Here is a 21,380-nt window from a genome sequence, read left to right as displayed (position 1 = left end):
CAAGCTAATATCCTGGCCCTTTCAGGGAAGGAGTATGGTTGGGTGGAGACAGGGAAGGAAACTCTGCTCCTCCCTCTGCTCTCAGTGGTGTGCCAAGATTCCAAATTGCACTAATTTGACTCTGCCAGACTCTTCAAGGAAACAATTAGATGGGTCTCTGCCCTTGGGACTTTACATTCAAAGTCTCCAGCCCTTTAAAGCTGTATGCACTTGCTTGGCTAACAGCTGCTCATATCTACATGATATGAATGAGCTACAGGCAAAAAAAGGAAGGCTGGGACATACATACCTTGGCAAGGATTGTTGGAGAGCAGAAGACAATCATGAACTTTTCCCTCTCCAATTTACAAACCAAGGACACTTGTGGTCTTTCCTCTTGTCCAAAGCCTGATTTTTCCATGGAACATTTGTCTTTCCTACATTTCCCCTCAGCAATGATCTAATCAAGTAGAATTCTTCTGGTATTAATCAGATGAGCAGGGCAGCACTTTGTGGTTAACATTATCAATGGGGATGGCAGGAAGGTTTTGACAGGATTACCCTTGGAATTTGCCATTTATTAACTAGGCCATCAGCTAAAATGGCACAGCTGGGGTGGGGCTGGGGTGGTTTGTTGGGTTTTTTTTGTTTGTTTTTTACACATGGGAGATGTCTTGTTTGAGGGTGGGGAAGCTGAGGGTGGTGGAGTTCTGTCTCCATCTGATTTGGAGATCTCGAACAGCTGCCCTGGCAGCCCTGAGATATCTTTCCCCATCTGTGCATCTTTCTTTGCTTTCATCATCTCTTCCCATCATTGGGAAACCATCACAAATCAAGCTGCAGACTGAGCTAGGAGAGCTTGCACCACCAAGCGTAGGCTTGTGGTGCTGACCCAGGGAGGATAAGAATGAAACCCTGCTCTTCCAGGTTGTGCTGCTGTGGGAGGCCAGAGATAAACATTTCAAGCCCCAAGCCCAGGGCACCAGGAAGGAGAAATCCACTTTAGACAGATACAAACCAGATTTGCAGAAATACCAAGTAGGCACACACAAAAAGTTTAGGCAAGTGAGGAAAGCAAAACAAATTTGTTTCTTCTCCTTGAAATTTAGGACTGCTGTTCAGCCATCACTGACAGATGGGTAAACATGGCCAGGTAATGGAAGGATACACTCAAATATTAGAGAGGAAGCAAATACAAACCCAGCTGCAACACCCTTCCTTTCCAAGCAGGTTTCTATCCCAAATTCCAGAGGTGCCAGGCATCATTTGCTGTGCTCCAAACAGTTTTACAGAGGCTATTGCTGGAGGGAACTTGTGCAAATTTCAGCCTCAAAGATCACTGCACCAGAGAAAAGACAGACAGAGGCACCTGTCCAGGGGTCTCATCTGTGGGGGCAGGTGGAGCATAGAGCTCCAGAGCAGAGACTCTAAGGACAGGACAATGAGCACTCCTCAGGACACATGAACCAGCATCTGGGGAGCCTAAGGTGAACATAGCTCTGATGGTGACCAGGCTTGAAAGCTGCCACAAAATAGTTGCTACCACTGCCAGAGACACAAAACCCTTGGCTGGACAAACCCAGCCCACTACTGAGGCCCCAGCAGGGCAATTTTTACGTTCTTCAAAACCCCAGAATCACAAAGGTACTGACTGAGAGTTTTTAGCACCTCTCAAAGTTTGTGCACTGCAGTACCTGCAACTGCACCCAGACACCACCCAGCATTTATTCATCATTTATTTGCAGAGTGTTCAGAGAGGGGCAAGAAACGTTGCTCTTCTCAGACAGAGCACTAAGAAAGGCAAAACCTGGCACTTGCTTCTAAATCCTGTCCTGCCTGCTCAGCTAAAGACTTAGCACCAGGATCCAAAATGCTGCAGGCACAAAAGCATATCCGACCCATGCAGTCTTCTCTGCTTTGATACACTCAAAACATATTTAGGTAATTCCATCCACTCTCACTTGCAATGTGGCACTTATGCATAGCAAGGCCTGAAAAAGAAGGCCTTTGAAATCTCAATGAAATTTGTAACATGGATTTCCTAGGTCATAAACCAGGATCTTGCATCAGCCCTTCACCATTTATTCAGCAGGAGTAGAATAAACTAACAATTCAACAGCTACACCACAACTTCTCCCACTGCTTATGGAAAAATCTATCAACTCAGGGCTCAAAGTCCAGGTGTGAAATTCCTGTCTCTCAATTTGTTGCAGCAGTTGCTCTGATCAGAGCACATCCCACCAGTTCCTTCACCAGGTACTCTGAGGCAGCCTGGCTCCAAACCCAAAGTCCCTATGCCAATGCCATCTTCTTTACCTCAAGAAGCTCACTTTGTCTTCATTTAGAAAGAAGGTTATGGGTTCTCCTGGAGGTAGCTCACTCCAAGAGAGGTCCACCCAAGAGATAAATGAAAAGCCAAAAAAATGTCAACATAACATAGAGACTGAACTAAGCAAAACTGCTGCTGATATTCGGGAGCAGAAACCACATGCCTCTTGCCTGAACGATTTCCAAACCCTAAACGATGTTTAATGTGGAAAAAGTCATAAATGTACAAAAGTTACTTCTAAACCCCCAAACACAGACTTTCTTACTTAGGGCTCTGATGAATGAAGTGTTTTGTATTCTGGCATCACATTTGGCACTCTGAAGAAGTCTTCTGCTAGGCAGAAATCGATGGCACTGTGTGTCAGCATGGCCACTGGCTTTGCAGCAGCCTGGAGAACTGCCCTTCAGGCTCCTAACACAGACTATTGACTGCTGGCTGCTCAGCAAGGTGGAATATAGAATCATGGAATGGTTTGGGTTGGAAGGGGCCTCCAAAGGTCATCCACCAGTCCAATTCCCCTTGCAGTCAGCAGGGACACCTCCACTAGATTAGGTTGTTCAGAACCTCACCTTGAATGTCTCCAGGGATGGGGCCTCAACTCCCTCCCTGGGCAACCTGTACCAGTGTTCCACCACCCTCATGGTGCAGAACTTGTTCCTAACATCCAATCTAAATCTGCTCTTCTGTAATTTCAAACCACTGCCCCTTGTCCTCTCACTGCAGGCCTTTGCAAACAGCCCCTGTGCAGCCTTCAGGTACTGGAAGGCTGCTATTAGGTCTGCCTGGAGCCTTCTCTTCTCCAGGCCGAGCAACCCCAGCTCCCTCAGCCTGTCCTTGTAGCAGAGAGGTGCTCCAGCCACCTCATCATTTCATGGCTCTCCTGTGGACCTGTTCCCTCAGGTCCATGTCCTTCCAGTGGTGAGAGCTCCAGAGCCAGACATAGTAGTCCAAATGGGGTCTCACCAGAGCAGAACGGCAGAATCACCTCTCTCCATCTGCTGCCTGTGCTGTTTTTGATGCAGCCCAGGATATGCTTTGCCTTCTGGGCTGCAAGCATACACTGTTCTCCTCCCACTAGTGGTATATCACAAGAAAGGGTTAAATGCTACTGATAGGATTTTAAACGTTGTTGTGCATTCTGTGCTCTCATCTCCTACCTATCTTTCAGCTACTGTCCAGTTCAGCAAGAGGCAACATGTTACTAAATCAGACACAAACCAGAAGTGGCTCACACAAAGCAAAGGAGATGAAGGTATTCCAAAAGGACACAGGAATTAAGAAAACGATGCTCTAGTCTCCTGTCTGTTAGTCTTGATTTGCAGACATTTCCAAGGATGTTCTAACACTATATTTAAAACTAAGCTTTTAAAGTAAACAGTTTGCACTGGGTGCCAAGATTGCTTTAGTGCCAAAACAGAAAACTCTGTCTGGCACATGCATCACTTTCCAAGCAGGAAATCCAACAAAGCATTTAATACAACAGACATCACTTGATAGTCTCCACTAAGTCTCCCGCTTGGCACTGGCAGTAAGCAGCCCTCCATCGGCTGCATCCCAAAGTGCTGCTTGCCTAACTCGTTGTCATGCAAAACACTGATGGGAGGATCTTCCTCTTTTGAAGTCAGTTGGGACTGGAACCGTCGGCTGAAAGCTCCTGGTACACAACCATGCAGAACATCTGAGAACCACCCTTCCGAGGTGAAAGCAGACAGAAGAGCACTGGAAAGCAGAGCTCCCCAGCCTTTTCTGTCCCGAGTCACACCATGTAGACAGCGCCAAGGGATCCCCGTGGGAGCTGCAGCCACGGGGAGCATAGGGAAGCAAAGCTAACAATGATGTTACGGAAGAGGCTGGCTGGAAGAGGTCAGCAAGCCTGCAGCTGCCCTGTCAGCTCTCCAAAGACAGCTAGTGGCTAGTCAGCAGACCACAGCTTGGGAGCTGCTCTCTGAGCTGTTTTCTTTTTTTTCCCCTGCCACTGGTTACTTTTCAAACTATGCAATCCCTAAGTTTTTTCCAAGAATCTTTTTCTCTTCCTGTATCAGTGAGAGGTGTGCAATCTTCACCTGGTGTGAAAGAGAGCTGTATTGACTCCTCCAGTTGCAAAAAAAGCAGTGATGGGCAGCATAAAAGCTGCTACAAACATGCACATATTTTTGCTTGTAAATATTTGTGTGACACCAGATCCTTAAGACAGTCTTAACTATTGGCAGCTGAAGACTCATAGTTTACCTAGGCAAAACTGATCTGTTGAAAGAAATTCATAGCTGAGAATATTACATCACCATCTGTTCTGTTTAAGCATACTCCTCAGGAATCTTCTGAAGCCTTGCCACTGCTCAGAGAACAGGCATGCTACCTACCAATGGCTCTTTCTGAACAGGTCCTGATAGTTGTTTTCATCATTTCTAACAACCAGTGAGTCAGTTGTTTTTTTCCCTTCCTGCACCTCACTCGGAGTTAAACAGGCTGCCAGTGGCTCAAGGCCAAGTCTAGCCCTCTCACTCTGACAGCACTCTTTAATTTTGCTGCTCAAGCACTTCTCCCGGGACAGGTGCCCAGTAAGTGCTTTAGAAACCAGAGTTTACTATTCACAAGAGGAAGAATTTCAGGAAAAATACATCATAACATCCCCATTTTTAAAAAATCATTGTTCCTACAGCCAAGCACTTTTGGCATGTCAGCCTTCTAAAAGGCACCTCTTTTGAGGTCCAACCTACTCCAAGTTGCAGTTTTCTGTGCTCTTGCAGTGAGCATTGCCTCAGTTCTGGTACCATCCAGATGCATGGCAGTGTTCACCCTGGGATGCTGGAAAGCAGCGATAACAACCAAGCAGTTACAACTCAAGTATGTGAGCAAATCCATTCCTTTACTCACCCACTGCACCACACCTGGTATTTCCTTAAAGCTGGGACAGGAAAGACCCAAACCCTTTGTGTCTCAGCAGACACCTAATTCCTGAACAGGCAGCACAGATCAGCATACCCCCTAACAGCTCATGAAGTTCTGGCCCTTTTCCACTCTTTGTATATTTTGCTGTTTGACTTCTAACAAGTTTTATCCCCAAGATCAGCAAGTTCTACATCACAGCAGTGGCTGGTGCAGCTAGGTCAAAGTCTGTACACACGCCCAAGTATCATACACCTGCTGCAGAGAGAATCAGTTTGACTTCCACACAAAGTATGAGGCATTCTTCATCAGTGGTAGCTTTGTTCTACTCTCCAGCTCTTTATCAAGTGCTGCTTCTGTTTCTTACCCATTTGCAATGTGTCTGTGACTTCAAAGCTTCAGTACAGCCCCCAGCAATCCAGGCACTGCTCCAACCTGGTGCTTGTTTGTAAGCACCTTTCCTGGTTTTCCTATCCTTTTCCCAAAAGGCTGAGGCACTTCTTCCTCCTTGCTTTTTCTCAGCTATCACATGGGTTTTCGTCACACCTCTTCAAAATTCACTACCAGAACAATCCATCATGCCACCACTGTCTGTGTCACAGCAACAATCTCTGAACAGCCATTCTTGGAGCTGCTATGGAAACATGAGAACTGTTGAAAAAGAACTTACGGCTCCTCGCCTACAGTCTGGGGGCACACCACCTGAAGCTGTCATCATGATGCCCTTTGCTGCTTCACTAAAGGCAGAAGGTAAATTGAAATCCTTTATTTTTCACTGTGGAGCACAGAAGTATCCTCCTCCTTCTTTAAAAAAAAAAAAAAAAAAAAAAAAAAAAAGCTTCTTTGTTTGGGAGAGTACTTCCAAACTTGATTTTTTAAATGGTTAGAAATGAAGAATACAGGGGTACAGTATTCAGATTGATGAAGGTCCTCACTACCGTAATGCTGCGCTCTCTTTCTCACCTAGATGTACTGACCTTCAGCTGTTAACCACTGAATACCAACACATTTTTTCCCCTAGCTGGACAACTCCATCAACAAAGATGCATTCTCTAAACAAGTACCAAGAGATTACAACAAGACCTCCCTTCTCTTCAGTAAATCAAACTTAAACGCAGTGCTAAAAGTGATTCTGAGTTACCAAATGCAAACATTACCAGCTCAAAACACGTAGACCAAGGGACAAGTGGTGATCCAGCTTTGAGACACTGGAAACATTGGCATTATTTCCACCAGCACTGAGAGCACAGCCAGGTTATAGTGCACCAGTGACACTCCTGAACCCCAAGTTCCTCTAAAGAAGGAGATAGTCCTTAGACCAGGCTTGAAGCTTTCTAGTGAAGAGACACAAAAAGTTTGTCCTGCTGCTGCACAGACTTTGTTTGGTGACTAAGGATGCCTGAGTATCTTGTTAACATGCCCTAGGATCTTGAAAGCTGACCCTTTGCAATAAGAAGTGTGACAAAGAAAAAAGCTCTTGAATGGGGGAAAAAAGGCTGCATGCCCCAAGCACTGCAACCCGAAGAAAGGCTGCATGCCCCAAGCACTGCAACCCGAAGAAAGGCTGCATGCCCCAAGCACTGCAACATGAAGAAAGGCTGCATGCCCCAAGCACTGCAACCCGAAGAAAGGCTGCATGCCCCAAGCACTGCAACCCGAAGAAAGGCTGCATGCCCCAAGCACTGCAACCCGAAGAAAGGCTGCATGCCCCAAGCACTGCAACCCGAAGAAAGGCTGCATGCCCCAAGCACTGCAACCCGAAGAAAGGCTGCATGCCCCAAGCACTGCAACCCGAAGAAAGGTGCTTTCTAAAGGAACAAAGATGCTTGTACACAGGTGCCTGCTCCCATTGCTGCTCCTGGAGTCAGTGGGTAAAGTGCAAGACAGCAGCGCTCTTTGGAACTGGGGAGCATGGAGATCTGAAGCAGAGACTGCTCTGCTTAGCCTCTCCGTGTCTCAACAGTTCCTGAATGCTTCTGAGTTCCAGGAGAGCTGCCTGACTTCCTCTGAGCCACTGCCTCTGAGCTGCATTTGCAACACTGGCGGCCTGTGTATTTCAGGAATGTGAAAAACTGGCACAGGGAGGTCTGTGATTCAGCCAAGATGATGTGTTGGGACATGACTGAAGTTAATTAAAAGGAGCTTAAGACAAGACAGACCCCCCAAAAAAAAAAAAAAAAAAAAAAAAAGGAAAAAAAGTTTGCAAGACTTCTTAAAGAGCCAATCAATTATTTGTGGCTGCACACGCCAGCTGTGCCACAACATGGAATCTACCCTGCCCTTACCTCGGAGCCTTTGTACAACGCCAAAGCAAACCCACATGCAGGTCAGCCTTTGGGAGCTCTGGGCCAAACACCCTGCACTGGAGCTGGGTAGAACTTCACTGAAATCAGCAGAATGGCATTGTTTACACCCACAGATTTATGTTAGGGCTTAATGGTAGACAGAGAGACAAGAAACAAACAGTATTTTGATTGATGTAAAAAAGCATGGACTGCTGCAGAGCAGGATGACTCTGTGACAGTCATCTTTGTGTGCAGGGACTGGAAAAGGAAGGACTGGCTCTGCCTGGACTCCATGGACTCAGGGTGAAGGAGAAGAGAATGAATGTGACTGATTTCATCCTCTCTACTGCATGAGAGCTATCGCTTTCAAGAGCTGCATGATGCACCCACACTAAAAGAAGCACAGTTTTCCAGAACAGACTTCCAGACTAGGTCCTACAAGGAATTCCTAGCCTCCTTAGCAATTTCCTACAACTCTAAATTCCTTTAAATTCACAAAAACCAAATTCCATGTCATGAGCCTATAGCCCCAAATCCTTTATTGCATCCCCAAGGACAGCAAAGCAACACTCACATCCATAAGCAACCTCCTCACTTCCCATTCCTCTACAGGTAGGAAGGCTCTACAGAGGGATCTGGACAGGCTGGAATGATGGGCTGAGGTCAGCTGTATGAGGCTTACAAAGGCCAAGTGCTGGGTCCTGCACTTGGGTCACAACAACCCCATGCAAGGCTACAGGCTTGGGGCAGAGCAGCTTCGAAAGCTGCTTGTCAGAAAGGGACCTGGGAGTACTGCTTGACAGCCATCTGAACATGAGCCAGAAATGTGCTCAGATGGCCAAGAAGGCCAAAGGCATCCTGGGTTGGATCAGCAATGGTGTGGCTAGCAGGACCAGCAAAGTGCTTGTGACTGTGTACTGAGCACTGGTGAGGCCTCACCTTGAATACTGTGTCCATTTTTGGGCCACTCACTCCAAGAAGGACATCAAGGAGCTGGAGCAGGTCCAGAGAAGGGCAACAAAGCTGGAGAAGGGTCTGAAGAACAGGGCTGTGGAGAAGCAGCTGAGGGAACTGGGGTTGCTTCATTTGGAGAAAAGGAGGCTGGAGTGAGGTAGGGATCAGTCTCTTCTCCCTAGTATCAAGTGATGAGAGGAAATGGCCTCAAGTTGCACCAGAGGAGGTTCAGATTGGATACTAGGGAAAAATCCTTTACTGAAAGAGTGCTCAGGCATTGGAACAGGCTGCCCAGGGAGGTGGTGGAGCCACCATCCCTAGAGGTGTTCAAAAGAATGCGTGGACATAGCACTTTGGGACATTTTTTAATGGCCATGGTGGTATTAGGTTGATGGTTGGACTCGAAGACCTTGGAGGTCTTTTCCAACCCAAACAATTCTATGATTTGATGATTCAGCTAGCACAGTTCCAGGAGGTACAGCTGAGCAGAGACAGGAGCAGGTCCTTCCATAGACCACACTGCACTAAAATTCAGACTTTCCCAGATCAAGAGGAACAGACCCTACCACACCCTGTCAGTACCAACACAGCACGCTGCATGTTTTAAGAAGGGGGACTTTTTCCTGTGGCTCTCTGTCATTTCAGTGGCTTGTGGCAATTACAGCTGACAAGGCTCCTGTGTGCGTGTGACTGGCACGGTTGCTCCCCCGGAGGGACCAGGAGCCTCCTACCCTGCTCAGTGCTGCAGGCCCCACACCTGCACTCACAGCCCAGCCTGCACGTATGGCTTGGCAGCCCCTGTGGCATTTGCTGGAGTGGGAGGACCATGGTGTCATTTACAGGCAGGTTGAGCAAACCAGGTGCAATCAGTTTGGGTTTGGCTGAAGAATCCTCCACCCTTCTCAAGCTATTTAACCCCTGCGTTGCCAAACCTTTATTCATGCCCAGGACAACAAGAACATTGGTCTGCAGAGAAGAAATCCTCAGGTCAGCCATCACTCCCAAATTCCCAAATGCAGCACAGGAGGAACCGGCCATATTAAAGACCCACTGCCTAAAGACAACTAGCCAGCACCCCAGCTACTGCACTCTAAAAGTTATTTTAACCAAAGCAGTTAAAACACACATAAATATCACAAAACCAGTTGTCATCTGAAAATGGTTTCATTGCCCGTCTGCTACCTGGCCCTGGCCAAGCTAAAACGATGCCTCAAAACCCTTTGAAGAGCACAGCATAGAGACTGATGTGTTAGAGGTACAACAGGCAAGAAGATGTCACACTACTGGCTCCCCTCCAGAGGCTGCAGTAGCTCCTCTGGTGCTGCTCTGGTAGGTGTGGATGGCCATCCTGGACAGCTTCAGGAAGGATTCACTGAGACCCAGTGTTTGGTTAGCCACTGTGCAGGTTATGTTCAGAAGGTGGTCTGAAGGGGCCTATGCTCCATATAGCTTTGAAAACAAAGCACCTACTCACACAGCAGCATCTACACTGGAGCATAACCAGATAAGCTGTGGCATTTCTGAGCAGCACACAGCCCAAAGCAGTTCACGTTCAGTCCAGCTCTATCCCACAGCAGAGAGGCAACTTGGGATTTCCATGGTCTGGAAATCACTCTTTGGAATGTCCACCTTTTGCCTTCCAACCCACAGAGCTCTCTGGTTTGTGGGGTGCACATCTTGCAGCTCTCTGACACAGAAGATTTTGGTATGCAGCTTGTAGGTGTGGGACAATTACCCATCCCTGAGCATGGGGGTCTATAAAGTCAGCCGAGGGCTGCTTACTCCTGACATGTTATGTTGCCAAAAATTAGTAATATCTAAACAAAACCTTAAGAGCGATGTCACTATGGGAAATTCCTGACTGTAGATCTCTGAGGGGGACATTTCTGCAGAAGGCAGATTTTTTTTTTATTTGAGCTCCATCTCCAGTTGTTCTTCTAACCCTTTCAAAAAGGGTTGAAGAAACATGGGAGGAACCTGTTGGAGGGAATCTCAATTGAAAATAGCTTAACACCTTGCTGGATTCTCGCCAAATGCAGTTTTAAATTAACGACTCTATACTAGCATGGAAAATTCTTCCCTGGACCCCCAGGGGCTCGGTGTGACAGCAGAGCACAGGCGCAAGGCGGAGCTCAGATCCGGCACACAAAGCCGGGGTTGCTCACCGCTCTTGGAGGCTGAAGCCCGCAGAAAGGGGCACTGCTCCCAGGAGAGGACAAAGCCTGCGGACCCCGCAACAAAGGCCACTTTTCAGCAGCACATAAAAGAAGCAGGGCCTGGCTCTGCCCCTCCAGCCAGACCCCACCCCTCGCAGTGGAGGCCTTTGCCCCAGCGCCAGCCAAATCTAATCAAGACTGACACCAAGCCAGGGCGTAGAGCCGCCTGCCGCAGGCGCTCCCGCCTCTGCTCCTCACCATCGGCTCCCCCCCGACCCACACGCAGCCCCCTTGCTGGGAGAGCTCACGCCAGCCTCACAGCACCGCCTTCCCTCCCAGGGCAGCCTGGCCCTGCGGCTGGCTCCTGGATGTCCACCCACCTCTTGGTCGGGCGTGCAGGAGAGGTGAACTCCCTTCCTCCTGCCAGCATGGAGGCCCCGTAGCCTTCGCTGCTCTACTGCAGTAGCTCTGCTCACGGCAGAGCCGAGGCTTCCACGGCCCTGCTGTAGGAGAGCAGCACCAACCAAGGTGCCCTTTCCCTAAACACCCTCCATACCAGCACCTGCCAGTGGGGGCTGTGTACCTGGGGAAGGCTTTGCCCCCCCGTCCTCACAGTTTAAAGCACAGCCCAGCGTTGGTTGAAGTGCACAGGAACTGGGGCAGATCCTCAACAACACGAGATTCTCCAAAGATTGGAGAAAAAGCCCAGAGCAAGCTCACTTAAGCACGGCTGGGACAAACAAGTGAGTGCTGAAGGTAGAAAGCAGCTCAAATCAGTCAGACCTGTCTTGTATAGCAGGGAAGGCTGAATATTTCCTAAAACTGCCCCTCCTGCATTACCTACTCCACTCCTCGGGTCAGGGCTCAGAATGCTCCAGAGCGGGCAAGAAAAGCAAGGAAAGCTGAATAAGCACTACTTGAAAGGGAGGAGGCAGGAATTCACCAAAGTGAAGAGGAGGAGGAAGAGGAGGGAGCACAGGCTGTTTTTAGAAGTACTGGCACCACCTTAGTCTGCATCAGCCAGGAAACTGGTTGGAAGCCCCATGACTTGAGCAAGACACCCAGACCTGGGAGCCAGAAGAGGAAGGTACTTGGCAGAAATTCCACTGCAAAGCAAGGAATCACTTCTGCAGCAGAATACTAAGCTTGGCCTTGCTACAAACAAACCCTGCCAGATACCTGATCGTGCCACCAATATTTTAGTGCTCCACTCCCCTGCTCTAATACCATGCCGTGAATCTTTTTCATCCCCTTCTACCTTCCGTTTGATCTTTTCCCCCAACAGCTTCCCTCTAACCCCAGTCTTCCTGCACTGTCCAGGGGCCATCACAGAGCTTGAAGCACCAAGGGCAGCCGGTGTCCCATCCCCCTGGCTTCCAGCTGCCCACCCTCATTCCTCCCACACTTGCCCTTTGGGCACTGTTATCCCACCCCCTCCTTTGAGAGGCTGGGGCTGAAAGCACATGGAAGGGTGAAAACAACCACTCTGGTCTTCCTAGGGTTAAAGATAAAGATGCCAAGCATCAAAGAGTCAGCTCAGTGAAATGCTGGCACCATGCACAAGTCTGAGATAACCTGGCTGATGCATTGCTAAACTCACTGCCTCAGTTTATCTTTACCCTTCCTCTCTGGGACTAGCTGGATCCAGTACATACCATGGCACAGCTTGGTATAAAGCCCAGGGCAGCTGGAATGTGTGCAAGGAAACAGAGCAGATGGGGGAATATTAACAGCACTGCATTCATTTTCTTATTTGCTTGCAACACAGAAGGAGAGCTAGAGACTCAATATGAGCAATGGATACCTACATCACAATGGAGTTAAAATACCCCTGTCCATCTGCAGGAAGTTCTCTGTGCCAAGGGTTGGTGGTATCCGTGTAAATCTATGGGCAAGGTCTCAGGGGTTTACACCATGCCAGCTAGAACGCTGAGAAGAGATAATACCACTTCAAATACAGACAGGCATTTCAAGCTTCACTATCCAATGACAGCCACATCCTTAGTTTCTGAACATGTTTGACCCTTTTGAAACCATTAAAAAAAATTAATAAAAAAATCAAGCAGAACAGTTTTAACCAATAAAAGGTGTTTTCTGGGGCATAACAATACACTGACTAATTTCCCTTTGCTATATCCCATGAAAACAAAAAGAACTCTTTCATAGAAAGACTACAACCAGAGACACAGAAAAGCTAAACCTACACTTGAGTTGCAGTCCTGGTTTAACTTGCCATCTCATGAGACTGTCTGTTCTAGTCTAGTTCTGAAGATCTGTTGCCAGAATGGAAGCCTAGTTGAAAGTCTAGAGCTAAAACATAACTACCCTGGAAACGTCTTCTTAATGAACATACACTGGCATTCACAACTGCCTATTAATTACCCTCTGTATTGAAAAGAAGCATAAACATCGCCAAATCCACTTGAGGAATGCTAAAAAATGAGGCAGAAGAAAGCAAAGTTCACTTGGGACCTGATACTTGCCACACCAGGTCTGAAGTTACACAGGAGTAACCTCTCCAGCAACAGTTCTTGTTCTAGACCTTTTGTCCAGTGAATCCTGCTGCTGACAGGAGCCTGCATTCTTCCCCTTTTAGCATAAATGCTTGCACAGGGAAGACCTTGTGCCAACACAGCTAAGTGGGTACTAGCAGGCATAGAGGGAAATACAGAAAACGGCTTTGATCATGGCTAAAGGGGATGACTGATAAGCAGAAAAGTGCAAAATTTGTTCCTGGTTACCTTCAGTTAGAATAAGTGTGTCTTTGGGTCCATGCCTAGTTTTGGCAAGCTTGCTGGATTCTCATCCTGTCCTTCCTTCCACATGCTCACTCTGGCCATGAGTATAAAGCTCCTGAAAGGCAGCAGATGTTGGGGGTGGGGAGTGTCTGGGGGGTGAGTTTGTTTGAACTCCCCTTGCAAAAGCAACACTAAAATAATGGGAGAAGATAGGACTCCTTCAGATTTGCTTTCCAGCAGAGTATGACTAAGGCTAGGAGGTAGCTTGGTAAGTGTGGAGTCACCATCCCTGTGGAGGTGTTCAAAAAATGTGTGGACATGGCACTTGGGAACAAGGTTTAATGGCCATGGTGGTATTAGGTAAACAATTCGACTGAATAATCTTAGAGGTCTTCTTCCAATAAACAATTCTATGATTCTGTGAAATACACTCAGGGAAGACTATGGAGAAGGACAAAAACCAGAGAAAAATCAACAGAAAAGAAGCAAGAGGGATAGAACTTCCCAGTGATTAATGGAGTGAAGAAAATGAAGAGAAAGCAAGTGCTCAGGAGTAAGTTTCTGTGGCCACAGCTTGGAACAGGAGATCCAGGAGTTTAATCTCCAGGCATATGGGCCCAGCAGACTGACAGCTGAAGTAATAGGTGAGAAGAGGGAGGACGAGACAGACCAGAGAGCAGGGCTCACTTGGTGGTGCAGTCCAAACACTGTACTAGAGGGTGTTTTGGTCAGTCAGTGTTGTGCTACTAGTGATTTCACACTATCTTTACAGAAGTTTACAGCACTGAAGAACCTTCTTCTCCAGGAGACTGTGCCTGCATGGAAGGGGCACCGTGACCAAGGTGAGCAACAAGCTGCCACTGGGAGGTGTAACAGAAAAGGCATGAGGATGAACGTGAGGAGAGGAAGCTCAGAGAAATTCAAACTACTCCTGCTTTGTAGGACAGGGATAATACAAGGAGCAAAGGACAACATGGACCAAAGGAAGGAGAGAACAGAAGTTCTCTGAAGTGAAATGCTGCTGTCCTTCAAAACACAGACCCTGCCACAGAGATGTGCCCAGGCACGCACACACACAAACAACGAACACAGTTGGTGCTGGATATCCCTGCTTGCTTTAATTGCTCCCAGGTGAGGCATCAACAACCACATCTGGAAATTTTTATACCAATGGCAGGAAAGCCAATGACTCGGGTCACAAATATTTCACGCTCTCTCTTTGCCAGAAACACAGGACAAATGTGGTTTACATCTGCCTCCCTATAAATACACACACTCACACTTGCAAGATTCTCTGCTGTGGCAGATAGCTTCTGCATGCCAAAGCAGAGCTGCCCAGTGTGTCTCCAACCCCACACAACGTAGATTTGGTCAGAAACTGGATGTTGGGTGACACCTGGGGTCCAGGTCAGGCTTATCACTGGGATAGGAATCAAGAGATGGCAAAAACATCCTTACTGACTGTCGAAACAAAACATAGGATCATATTACACGGATGAGCACTCTTAAAAGCTGCTGCAGCCCCAACCTTCTAGACCCAGGCTCTCCACAAGACCACAGGGGAGGCTGTCAGGCACACCCAGCTTCTGCCTGATGTGCAGGTTCAGCACAGCTTCCAAAAGCTCACCTTTCAAGGAAAAAAAAAAAAAAGCCACCAGTTCTCCCTTAATCCCCTACTCTTCTGGCCTCGGCTGCTGGCAGGCCTGCTGAAGCAAGGCAGTGGTGGTGGTGTGCTACCACCTGAGTTTATCCACTGGTAGGCAAGAAGGGATTGTTCTAGTTTCTTCTGTGGTGAGCCAATTCAAGCAGAGCACTGCCTGGCATCATCAGTGCTACTCAGCGTGTGCTGGTGCTGTGAGAGGCTATACAAATTCTATACATCTCAGTAGTGAGGACCTTTCTCTTGGGCAACAGAGCCTGAACTCAGGTCAAGTGCTACCAGTAGCCTGCTTGCTTAGCAGTAACAGTGTGCTCAGCTTCATTTTGGAGTAAGCCTCAGGTTAAACACCACACACTCAACACTCCTGCTGTCTGAGCTTTACAGTTGCAGAAGCTGGGCACAGCTTCATGACTGTGCCAAGAGTGCTCTCAGGAATGGAAAGATGGATTCCTCTTCAGCACAAGTTCTTAGGAGAACATCAAGATTTTTGTCTTCTTGCTCTTCTGAGCTGCCCTGCTGGTGGAGATGATGCTGTCAGTCCCCTGCAGCAGATACTGCTTTAAAAGAACTGAGAGACCTGCTGAGTAATGGAATGTGTAAGGGAGGCATAGCTGGGCAGGAACAGCTTACACACTTCTAATGAGCCAACTCTGATCCTATCTATGGCAACTTTGTGTTGCTCCAGGGGTAAAAAGCCTGCAGAGGTGACTTAACCAAATGTCAGAGGGAGTCTCCCAATACCACCAAAGCAATCCATTTGGCATTTTTTTCATTCTCTGTCCCTGCCCTTGGCATAGCGGATGTGGCAGTAGCTATTTACAGAGCTCTGCCGACATCTGCCTAACAGGGTCTGACAAGGGCCACTGCACCCCTAGAGCAGTGTAGAGTCTACAGCTATAAACTCAGGATGATGAAGCTGCATGGTAGATTTAGATCAAAATTATTTTCCCTCACTGAGGAGCCTGCCTAAAGCTACAGACACAGCTTTACCTACCTCTGAATGCCCACTGTTATGCTTCATGCCCTCAGAATTTGTAATGGCTGAAAAAGCCAACAGCACTCAGCTACTGCATCTCTTAGGTCTGGGGTTTTTTCTTACTCTGTGGCATTTAGCTAGGGCACCTGAGCATATTTTCCCTCATCTAAAGCTTTAAAGCGAATTTGAAAGTTCCAAGTATGTTCAAGCAAGAGCTAATCACTCAGGCAGAACAGCACAGTAATTCCACATTGCCTTACAGTCAGTGGAATTCTAAAGGCAAAGCACTTAAAATTGACAAGAGGTCATTATTTTTGTATTCAATGTTTAATTAATGCATCCAATTTACCTCTAGCCCCACTATTGCAAGAGAGAGCTGAACAGATTACTAATTTTGGTGGTTTTCTTAAAGGATTAAAGGAATGTGATTAAAAATAGCATATCTTGGTCATTCATTTATCAGGTCTTTAGAGCACTCTGCCAAGCCAGCCTAAAATGTGCGACGCTGCTGGTCCCTGTCCTGTCCTCACAAGCCAAGAGCAAGTAGTGCCTTAACAGGTACCTCATTAGCCTCATTTGGTTTGGAGTTTTCCTTGTGAACCCTTAGAAAGGGTCACTGCTAGAACAAGATCCCTGAGCTGATCAATGAATTTGTAACTGACAGCTCACACTGTCCCCTTCTGGTGCTTTGGGAGCTTTCTTGAAGGCCCCACCATGCTGGCTAACATCCCTGCCAGACAGAAGTAACATAGGGGACTAGGAGAAACTGAACCAAGGAGAAGCACAAATGTTGGAGTCCTCGTCCTGAGTGCTAACAGAAGTTGCTGTGCTCTGATTTATTCTCTGTAGCCTTTTTAAGGGCACGCATTGAAATGACCTCTCCATGTGTCTCCACCAGCACTCATCTGGCATGCCACAGGTGTGAGGCCATTGGTGCTCTTAACATCTTTTAAGTGTTCCACCAGATGAAGAGATGAATTCCCTTTGTTCCTCAGAGGTGAAGTTTCTTTCATTTCCTGCATAGGATGCAGTCCACACTTCTAGCAGAGTGAGCAGATGATGTAGGCCTGGAGGGTAGGGTGCATTTGCATGGGATGGGTTCTCAGGTGGTTTTGTACAATTAATCAGTGGTGCCCATTGGGCTGGTAACAGCAACACTTCTCTGAGGGAGAGCTCGCGAAGAAAACCAGCCTTGCAAATCCCTTTGCTCTCAGCCACCGACACAGGCCCCTTAAAACCAAAGCTGAATGAAAGGACCCTGGTTTGGCTTATTTGCATACGTGATTATGTAAATCAACCTACTGCTGCTTATCCCATGGCAGCAGACCTGCCATACTAGGCTGCAGAAGAGCCTCCAGGTCTGCGCCACAGTGGAGAAGATTGGATTAGAGAAAGGGACATATGCGTGAAAACAGGTCCTAGCTGCCTATTCACAGCTCATCCGCAGGCACATCGGGAAAGGGGGAAGTTAACCCTTCAGTGTCAGAGAGGCAGGGAAGAGCAGGGTGGTGCAGCAGCTGGAGGGTGCCTGGATAGAACATACAGCCTGTGTCTGAAGGCGTTTGAGGAGAAGCAGCAGAAGTACTCTGTGACCACCAAGGCAGCAGCCTGCTGTGTGCATGAGGGTTAGTAGTCCTAAGCCACCAGATCTCAAAATGGTGAAAGATTGCCAGCCCCAGGATAATCACAAGAGCTCTCTCTTTCCCCTAGCACTGTTGTCCTGTGGTCTGCTTGTTGCTCACCAGCACACACAGTACCTACCTACCTCCTGAGATGTATGCTCTGTGGTACTGACAGCCAGCCTTCATCCCACTGCTGTCTAGACTGTCATCTGTCTCCATACCTCCAGCCTTTCAGCTACCCACCTACAGATGCAGCATCCAAACCAATGCTTAGCTGCACTGCCCAGATGTCCAGGACATGCCACAGCACTACACCTCCTTGCTTGTATTACAGATCAGGTTGGACCTAAGGAGGAAGTTCTTTACAATGAGAGAGAGGTGGTAGAGGCTCCACACCTGAAGACATTCAAGTTCAACCTTCATGGGGCCCTGAGCAACCTGCTCTAGTTGGAGATCATAGGATGTTAGGGCTTGGAAGGGACCTTCGAAGACCATCCAGTCGAACCCAGGATCATTGAATCCAACCCCAGGATGTCCCTGCTGACTGCAGGGGGGGTTGAACAAGATCATCTTTGAAGGTCCCTTCCAACTCAATGCCTTCTATAGTTCTGTGATGTGCCTCCTGAGCACCCCACCACCTCCTGGGGTGGTTGGGGCTTTAACCCATGCTGTAACAAAGTAGCTTCTTCTTAGGGGGCAATTCTACAGGCAGTGCAGCAGCACAGGGTTAACAAAGCCCCAGTCCAGCCTGTCTAAACATCTGTAGGAAGTGGAATGTTTTTAATGCTGTGAGGAAACTGCTGTGTGGACATGGACAACAGAAGCAAAGCCATGGGTCCAGGTTCCACCAAGAGGAAACAGAATCAGTGTTCAGGGATGCATGGAAAGCACTGAGTAGTCACAAGGTATACTTTACAAGTTCTAAATTATCTCTTACTAGTGCTGATAAGGCATCTCTCACCAAAAAAAAAAAAAAAAAAAAAAAAAAAAAAAAAAAAAAAAAAAAAAAAAAGAGGCAGGAAAAGTAACAAAAAGAATTGGAGGCTATGGCCAGCATGAGCCAGCCAGTTCCAAGGACTGAGTTTAAACTGACTACAGACCTACGTGACAAGAACTTCAGGGGTTTAAGAAATGTCCCAAAGCAAAACTAAATCTGTATCTGGATTTCTCTTTATTCTGATTTGAATCCAGCATGGGTTTGGCCAAGAGTCACTCAGCTTTTTAAGCCAGCTCTGCCCAATCTCAAGTTTCCAAACCAGGGCAAATAAAGTAAATTTGGCAGAGTTTCCTTGGGAGGGATTTTGCATGTGGCACACAAATTCAAAGGTGTTGAGGGGGGAGAGCTGGTTTCATTTTGTTAATTCTGCCAAGACCTGGAACACAAGGGGAGGTTTAGCAATACTATAGGTTGACCCAGATCAGTAACATCTCTTCAAGTAATGCTGTTTTCACCTGCCTTGGGCCAGCCACTCCAACCTATGCTTTGTGAACATATGGACAAGTACACTGATGTGCAGAGGCAGACACTGACTAACTCCATCTTATTCTCCTATTGCAGGCAGGACCCAGGTGAGAACAAAGTGTGCTGATTTGAAACCAAACTTAAAGTGGCAGAGTTAATGCACAGACCTGGCAGTCCCAGAAGACCTCACTTCAAATATTTGGAAATGTAGTCAAATAAAATAAAATTCCTTCACTTACAGGATTTCTGTTCCTCCAGACATCCTCCCAGTCATCAGTTTTCATGCCCCTCAAAGGCAAGATCAAATGCAGGAAACTGGGGTATCTAGATTGTATCTGTGCTCTAATCCCACAGTTGAGATGCCAGTTTCCTCTTCTGGTGGTGGCAATCCCACTACAGATCATGCTTAGAATTAAGGGAACAACCAAGTATGAGTTGCTTTTCATTATCTTCAGAGCTAAGACTGAGATTTAGCTGTGGGGTTTCTTGCACTGCTTTAGCCATGGCACAGAAGGATGACATGACAGAAACAACACTCATCTAGCACCAGCAAAAAATATTCTAGCAACTTGCAACACAGTTACTAGGGTTCCCCTCAGTTTTGTTTTGTGTTGTCACTGTGGAATTCAGAGTATGAGTCGGAGTCCAAAGAGCCCTAGAGGCTTGTACATGACTGCCAGTCACGGTCACTCCAGAGCAGAGTGATAAAGCAACAGAAAGGAAGGAATCCATCTGAGGGAAGGGACAAACTCACCCCACTGAGCACTGTAAGGAGGAGCACAGGTTTTTTAAGTTCAACACATCCTTAGGGACAGAACTTGGAAGCAAGGGGAAAGACTCTTAGATGTGCTCAGTGGCAGCAGTATGAGCTAGCTGCTAGCAAGGACTACTGATGGCAGCATTTGCATCTTATGCTGCTCCCTCTCTCTTCTTGAATGCCCCTGACAGGCTTGTACCACCCCAAAGTACCACACACCAAACCTCTTCTCTTCAAGGCTGGACATGGACCTATGCTATTATCTGTACCTGAGCAGGTCCAGGAGCAGCTCCCTAAAATCCCACTGCTTTCTTGCAGTCAGGAACTGATAAAAAGGTGGGAATGAAGCTGTGCCCTGCAGAGACAGCCTGGCATGGTTAAGCTGTACCAGCTGGAAAGATGACTGCTAAGTGCTGGCAACTGCTTTATCCCTGGCTTAGTCTAAGGCAGCTCCTGTCAAACTGACCAAGAGCTTCATTCCCTTCTTTACCCTCTGCTCCTCTGTGTGTCCTGTGGCACCAGATAAAACAGCGCAAGGTTGGAGCATACTTTGAAGGGCAGTTGTAGCACCCACAGAGCCCTGGACCTAGCCTGAGCGAGAGCATCACCAACATGAGGCATCCAGCCCCAGCCAAAGAGATTGGACTCCAGCGACATCTCCCCATTCCCGGCTGGCTGTCTCCCATGTGGCGACGCACAGCACTTCACCCGACCGCTGGCCCAGCCCAGAACTGTTTTTATTAGCAAACACCAAGGCAAGTCTTTCCAAGCCTCAGAAGAATCATCTTGTAAAGATCTGGGCTTGAGATGCCAAAGGATTGCTGCTTTGGCGGGGTCTGCACATTCATTTTTTATTGGTCACAAACACTTTCCAGATGCTGGCATGCTGGCTGCAGATTGCAACTCTGGGGACTTGGCTCCCAGCCCCAGTCACTTTGTTAAACTCTTGACCTGCTGTGGGTTAAAAGAAGTGGGGAATGGGACTGAGTCACCATGAGGGCATTGCTAAGAGAGAGTGCAGCACTACACAGCAGAGACCCATTTCAGCAGCTTTCTGTGCTCAGCTGGCATGGAAAACATTTAAGGTGGTCCACAGTGATCCAGCTCAGCTGCCAAAGCTGGTGAGAATTGCAGCACACCACCAGCCTGGGGGTTAGGAGCAGAGACAAAGAGGCTGCCTTGCAGCTGAAGTTTCCATACTGCAGCCCATACGCTTTCCATCTTTTTTTCCCCCCTCTGCACAACTGGATTTCCCATACCTGCTCCAATACTAAAAGCAATCCTCTGAGCCAGAGCTATGTGCAACTTCAGACTGAAAGCTGAAGCCAGGAAACCTTCCTTGGGTTCTGGGTTCATGACAAGCCTGAAGCTTGTTCATCAATGAGCTTTGTAAAACCTTTGGGGTAAAACACACCTGCTGGATTCTCACAGGATATCCAAAAAAAGGGGAAAAAAGGAAAGGAAGAACAAGAAGAGAAGACAATTCTGTTAGAGCTGTTTGACATTTTTCTGACTGGAAAACTTTCCCTTCGAAAAGCACAGCTGTTCAAAATCCTTGAGGTTTTCTCTCCCTCAG

The sequence above is a fragment of the Indicator indicator genome, chromosome 26 (genome assembly GCF_027791375.1).
Source record: "Indicator indicator isolate 239-I01 chromosome 26, UM_Iind_1.1, whole genome shotgun sequence".
NCBI lineage: Eukaryota > Metazoa > Chordata > Aves > Piciformes > Indicatoridae > Indicator > Indicator indicator.
The sequence above is the reverse complement of the archived record's forward strand: the minus strand, read 5'-3'. Positions refer to the sequence as shown.